This window comes from Furipterus horrens, unplaced genomic scaffold (genome assembly GCF_987537825.1).
Source record: "Furipterus horrens unplaced genomic scaffold, mFurHor1.1.pri manual_scaffold_11, whole genome shotgun sequence".
Taxonomy (NCBI): Eukaryota; Metazoa; Chordata; class Mammalia; order Chiroptera; family Furipteridae; genus Furipterus; species Furipterus horrens.
Window position 1 is genome coordinate 45,225,240 of NW_028327181.1, and position 6,000 is coordinate 45,231,239.

Here is a 6,000-nt window from a genome sequence, read left to right on the forward strand (position 1 = left end):
TTAGGGAACTTTTCTTTCATTTTTTTTTCAAATAGATTTCCTTTTTTTTTTTTGCACTTTCTCTTCTCCTCCTGGCACCCCTATCATGTGTATTTTGGACCACTTGAAGTTGTCCCAGAGGCTAGTTATACTATCCTCATTATTTTTGGATTATTTTTTCTTCTTGTTGTTCTGATTGGTTGATTTTTGTTTCCTTATGTTCCATATCATTGCTTTGATTCTCAGCTTCATCCACTCTGCTGTTGATTTCCTGTAAATTGTTCTGTATTTCCATTAGTATACCCTTCAAACATCCTTATGACCAGTGTTTTGAATTGTGCATCTGATAAATTGCTCATCTCTATTTTGTTCTATCCTTTTTCTGGAGTTTTGATCTGTTCTTTCATTTGGGCCATGTTTCTTTGTCTCTTCATTTTGGCAGCCTCCCTGTGTTTGTTTCCATGTATTAGGTAGAGCTGCTATGACTCCCTGTCTTGGTAGTGTGGCCTAATGTAGTAGGTGTCCTGTAGGGTCCAGTGACACAGTTTCCCCTATCACTTAAGCTGGGTACTTGAGGTGGCCCTCCATGTGGGCCAAGTATATCCTCCTCATGCAGGTAAGCCTTGATTGCTGTTTGCAGGCCAATGGGAAGGATTTACCCAGGCCAGTCAGCTGCAAGGACTGGCTGTGACCACTGACAACCAACCTCCACCCACCTTGTATGATCAGTTGTGCTGGGGCAGGGTAGTGGTGCTCTGACACGGTCCGTAGCTGTCCACTGGGTGCGCTGGCCCTGGGGTTTCCCAGGTGGTGTAGACCAGGATAGTGACTACCTGTGTTCTTCCTGGGCCACCCTGCCTGAGCTACAAAGCAACCTGAGATGGCTGCTACTTGTGCTGGGCTTGGAGATTCCCAGGCAAATCCAAACTGTGATCCAAAGCTGGCTGCTGCTAGTGCTGGGCTCAGGGCTGCTTAGCTAGAGGTAGGGGGGCTAGAGGCTCTTTGAGGCTGGTTGTTGCTTGTTTGAGAGGATTTAGGAAGATGTGAAGCCTGAGCAGAGACCAGCCATTCATACGGAAAAGCCACTATTAACAGCTTGTGTGGGCCAGTAAGTTGGGTGCAGTGGAACCTCACAGATACCCCAGGGCGGAGCAAACTGTGTGAGCCAGGTTGATGGAGTCTCAGATATGCCCCCGCCTATGAGATCTGTGGCTCTCTTGGGGGAGAGCTCAGAAAAGTAACAATGGACCCTGCCCGCTTTTCTATCTGGGAGAAAGCTGTCCCCCAGCTCTCATCTAGATGTCAGACACTTCAGTTCTTCCATATATGCCACTGGTGCTACTCCGATGCTGGAGCTCAGAGGGAGTGAGTCTGAGTAAGTCCATATGAGGGCCCTTTTCTTGGGAATCTGGTAGTTCCTTTCACTGACTCAAATCCCGCTGGTACTTATTTACTTATTTATTTTGAAGTTCATCCATGTTGTAACATTTGTATTTATTATTTTTTATCATCAATACTTCATTATATGGATATAATATATTTTTAAATCTATCAGTTGATGGACATTAGGGTTGTTTCAACTTTTTAGATATTATGATTAATGCTGCTGTGAACATTCACCTATAAGTTTTTGTATGGACATGCTTTCATTTCTCTTGGGTCTATACCTAGGAGGAAAAAAAACTCAATATTTTTTTTAGATTTAATTATACATATATTAATTCTAATAGATTTAGGATACCAGCTATCTTAGAGGTGTCCAGAAAGTGGGCATGAACTCTTACTGGGTTTTATGAATACTGATACTTTTGTGGGCTGGTGGAGGGTCTATACTTTTAAGAATAGACAAATAGTTAAATAAACTAGTCAAGGAACTAGTATGAATAACCCATGGACATGGACAATGGGGTGGGGGTGGACTGTGGGAGAAGGGGTGGGCAGGGTGGAGGGAAAACAATGTGGAAAAAATGGGACAACTGTAACAGAAAAAATAATAAATAAATTTAAAACAATAGTTAAATAAACTATAAGTAAAATATTCAATGGCAGTAAACCCTGGGTTATTCTGATCTGCTGGTTTTTACAGCTAGAAGTTATGGTGTCTTATTTTCCTGTCACTGAAACCCTGGGCTGGGGGGGCTGGTGTGGGGCTGGGACCCCAGCTCCCGAGATACCCCTCCCAAATTTTCATCCACCACATGGAGGTGTGGGACCAGCCCCTTCCGAGTCTCCACATCTCCTACCTGTCTGGATGGAGGTGGTTTCTTTTTGTTCCGTAGTTGTCAAGACTTCCATTCCACCCAATTTCTGATGGTTCTGCGTGATGGTTGTTCTGCAGTTTAGTTGTAATTTTGCTGTCATTGTGCAAAGGTGAGCTATGGTTACTGACACCTGCATCTTGACTGAAAGTCTGATCCACAATGCAATTTTTAAAATGTGTGAAGAACTTGAATAGATGTTTCTCCAAAGAAGGCATACAAATTGACAATAAGCACATGAAAAGATGCTCAACATCACTAATTAGGGAAATGCAAATCATGACCACAATATCACTTTATACTCATTAGAATGGCTATTATTTTTTAAAACAACAAATCTTGGTAAAATTGTGCACCATTGGTAGGAATGGAATATGGTGATATCAGTTGCTATGGAACACAGTATGGAGACTTCTCACAAAGTTAAAAATAGAATGACCACATGACCCAGTAATTCCACTTCTGGGTATGTACCCAGAAGAATAGAAATCAGGGTCTCAAAGAGATATTTGTACACCCATGTTCACAGCAACATTATTTACAATAGCCAAAAGGTGGAAGCAACCCAGGCGTCTGATGGATGAATGGGGGACAAAATGTGCTCTGCACATTCAGTGCAGTATTATCCAGTTTTAAAAAGGAAGACAATTCTGACACATGCTAAGTGAAGTCACAAAAGAACAAGTGCCATACGATTCCATTTATATGATGTACCCAGTCATCAAATTCATAGAGACAGAAAGATTAGAGGTTACCAGGGGCTGGGGGAGGGAAGAGGAAGAGTCAGTGTGTGACGGGGACAGCGGTTTCTGTTTGGGGTGATGAGAAAGTTCTGAAGATGGATGGTGATGACAGTTGTACAACAATGTGGAAGTGCTAATGCCACTGAATGGTCACTGAAAATGGTTAAAGTGGTAGATTTTATATACATTTACCACCATAGAAACCTCATTACATATGATGGTATAAAATAATTTGCCTAAGAAAATCCCCCCAAACCCTTTGACCACTCCCCCTCGCAGTGATTTCCCACTTATGTGCTTTTCCTGTACACCAAAACCTGCACATTGCTCTTGTCACATCTCTGCTTTTTCCTGCATCTCTCTTAGACGTGCTGGGACCCTGCTTTGCCCCTGCCATCCCATGGGAGCCGCTGCCATCAGCGTCAGAGTGCCCTTCCCAGACCTGTGCCCCACGGTTCCTGACACGTTCTTCTTCCTTCTGAAGACACTGCCGTCACGTGGCTTCCAGGACGCCAGCTTGCTAGCCCGCTTTGGCCTCATTGGTTGTTCCTTTGGTCTCCATTGCTGATGCCTCCTCTTGTCCCTGAGTTTTCATGTTGGGGGACCCTCCACTTACCTTCACCCTTTTGGTGACCTCATCATGGTTTTAAATGCCGCATCTAGATGCTGATAGTTGTCAAATCTGTATCTCCAGTCCAGACCTTTCTCCCCAGTTTCAAATCCACATACCCATCACCACTTGGAAGTCTACTGGGCATTTATCTGTCTCAGACCTGCCATGTCCTGCTCTTCCCCAGGACCCCCGCCACTGCGCCTGTTGCCCCCAGACCTCTGCCACTGTGGCTGTTGCCTTAGAACTGACATGTGGTTCACCAAACCTATTTCCCTGTCCTCTGGGCACCCAGCTAGGCCACATCCCCTTGCCACGCCCCTGCAGTCAGGTGTGGCCACTTGAATGGGCAGCAGCAACGTTGCCCCTTTGGGCAGCAGCAACGTTGCCCCTTCCAGACCTGTTGCGCTTAAACCCACCACTTGATGCCCCAGCTGCCCAAAGCAATCTCGGGAGGTGCAGGTTAGTGATGGCACACCTGCTGTCAGCTGAGCCCCTGATGGCTGGTGGGCCCCGCCTCCCCTGTGCCAACCAGATTTGGTGTGAATGAGCAATAAACTTCTGTAGGTCGCGCCGCTGAGGGTCCAGGGTGTACTTTTTTAGCAGCGGATATACAAGTATGTAACTAGTCTGTGTTTTCTTAGATTCTGGATTTGTCCATTTGGCATTTATTCATCACAGGGCCAATTATTTCTTTTTTAAATCCCGAGGATATGTTTATTAATTTTAGAGAGAGAGGGAGAAACATCGATGTGAGCGTTGCCTTCCATATGTGCCCCGACTGGGAATTAAACCCGCAACCTAGGTATGTATCCTGACCAGGGACTGAACCTGAAACCGTCTGGTGTATGGGATAACGCTCCCACGGAGCCACCCGGCCAGGGCTACTTTATCCTTGATACTCAGGCATTTGTGGCCTAGCTAACTGGGGAGACTCTGTCCCTCCCAAGTCTAGCCAATTCTTAGAGCACAGAGCTCCCTGCTCCTCAGTCCGCCTTTCATATGCCAGCCACCTATCCAGAGCCCACACCGCTGCCACCTCCTAATCAAACTCTCACAGACCAAACCAGTTTTCCCCCTGCTCAGCTACAAGACTACTAGGGACTGACCCATGCCCCAGGGCCCACATGGACAACTAAATGAGGACTGACTATGAAAGAGAGGGGAGGTGGGTGGAGCAGGGGAGAGCAAAGGGGGAAAAAATGGGACAACTGTAATAGAAAAACAATAAAAAATGAATTAAAAAAGAAAAAAAGACAGCAAACGTATCTATCACACCCAAAAGCTTCCTCGAACCCCTTGGTAAGGCCTCCCTCCCTCCTCTTATTGCCCTGTCCACAAGCAACCGTTGATCTGCTTTATGTCCCTACAGATCAGTTTGCATTTTCTAGAGCTTTAGCTATGTGGAATCATACAGGTGCACTCTTTTCTGAACTGCTCGTTCTGCCAGGTACTGCCTTTGTCTTGGAAACCCCAATAAGGACGCTGGCTTGCCCCTGGCTCCCTCAGCCTCCCGACCAAAGCCTGGTGCCCCCTTGTGGCCCTGTGTGGCATGGCATGCCTCTCCTCTGGAGAAATATACCGTTACCCGAAAATAAGACCTAGTGCAATTTTTTTTCAAGCTTAGAAATATAAGGCCTCCCCTGAAGATAAGACCTAGCGGCAGTCATTGCTACAGCTCCCCCCAAATTCTTGATGGAATTCAGAGTTTGGCTGGTTATGCTGATGTTTGTGATGACATGACTACAGTATATTAATAAAGGTTGATTTTTTGTTCAACAATAAATGTGAATTCTTGTTCATGGAAAAATACAACATCCCCTGAAAATCAGACCTACCGCATCTTTAGGAGCAAAAATTAATATGACACTGTATTATTTTTGGGGAAACACGGTAACAATGTTCTTTCAGTGGCATTGACCAATCTTTGTCTTCACCTAGTTACTCCATAAGTTAAAATTAAAATGAGAGCACCGGCCAGGTGGCTAGGTTGGTTGGAATGTCGTCCTCACGTTTCAAAAGGTTGCGGGATCAATTCTAGGTCAGGGCACACACCTAAGTTGCAGGTTTGATCTCTGGTTGAGAAGCATACAGGAGGCAAATGATCAGTTTCTCTCTCTCTCTTCCTTTCCCCCTCTCTAAAGTCAATAAACATGTCCTTAGGTGAGGATTAAAAAAAATTAGATAGTAACCTTAATGAACACAGTGGCCACTCCATCCTTCTAGTTGCTGAGGCTAAACGCCTTGGTTGGAATCACCCTGGACTGTTCTGCTGTTAGACTTCATATCCAGTCCACCAGCAAATCCTTTTGAGTCTACCTGCAAAACATGTAGACACACACCACACCTCACTCCTCCAAACCTCACTGCCTCCCCTGGGGGTTTGCAGTAGCCCCCTCACTGGTCTCCC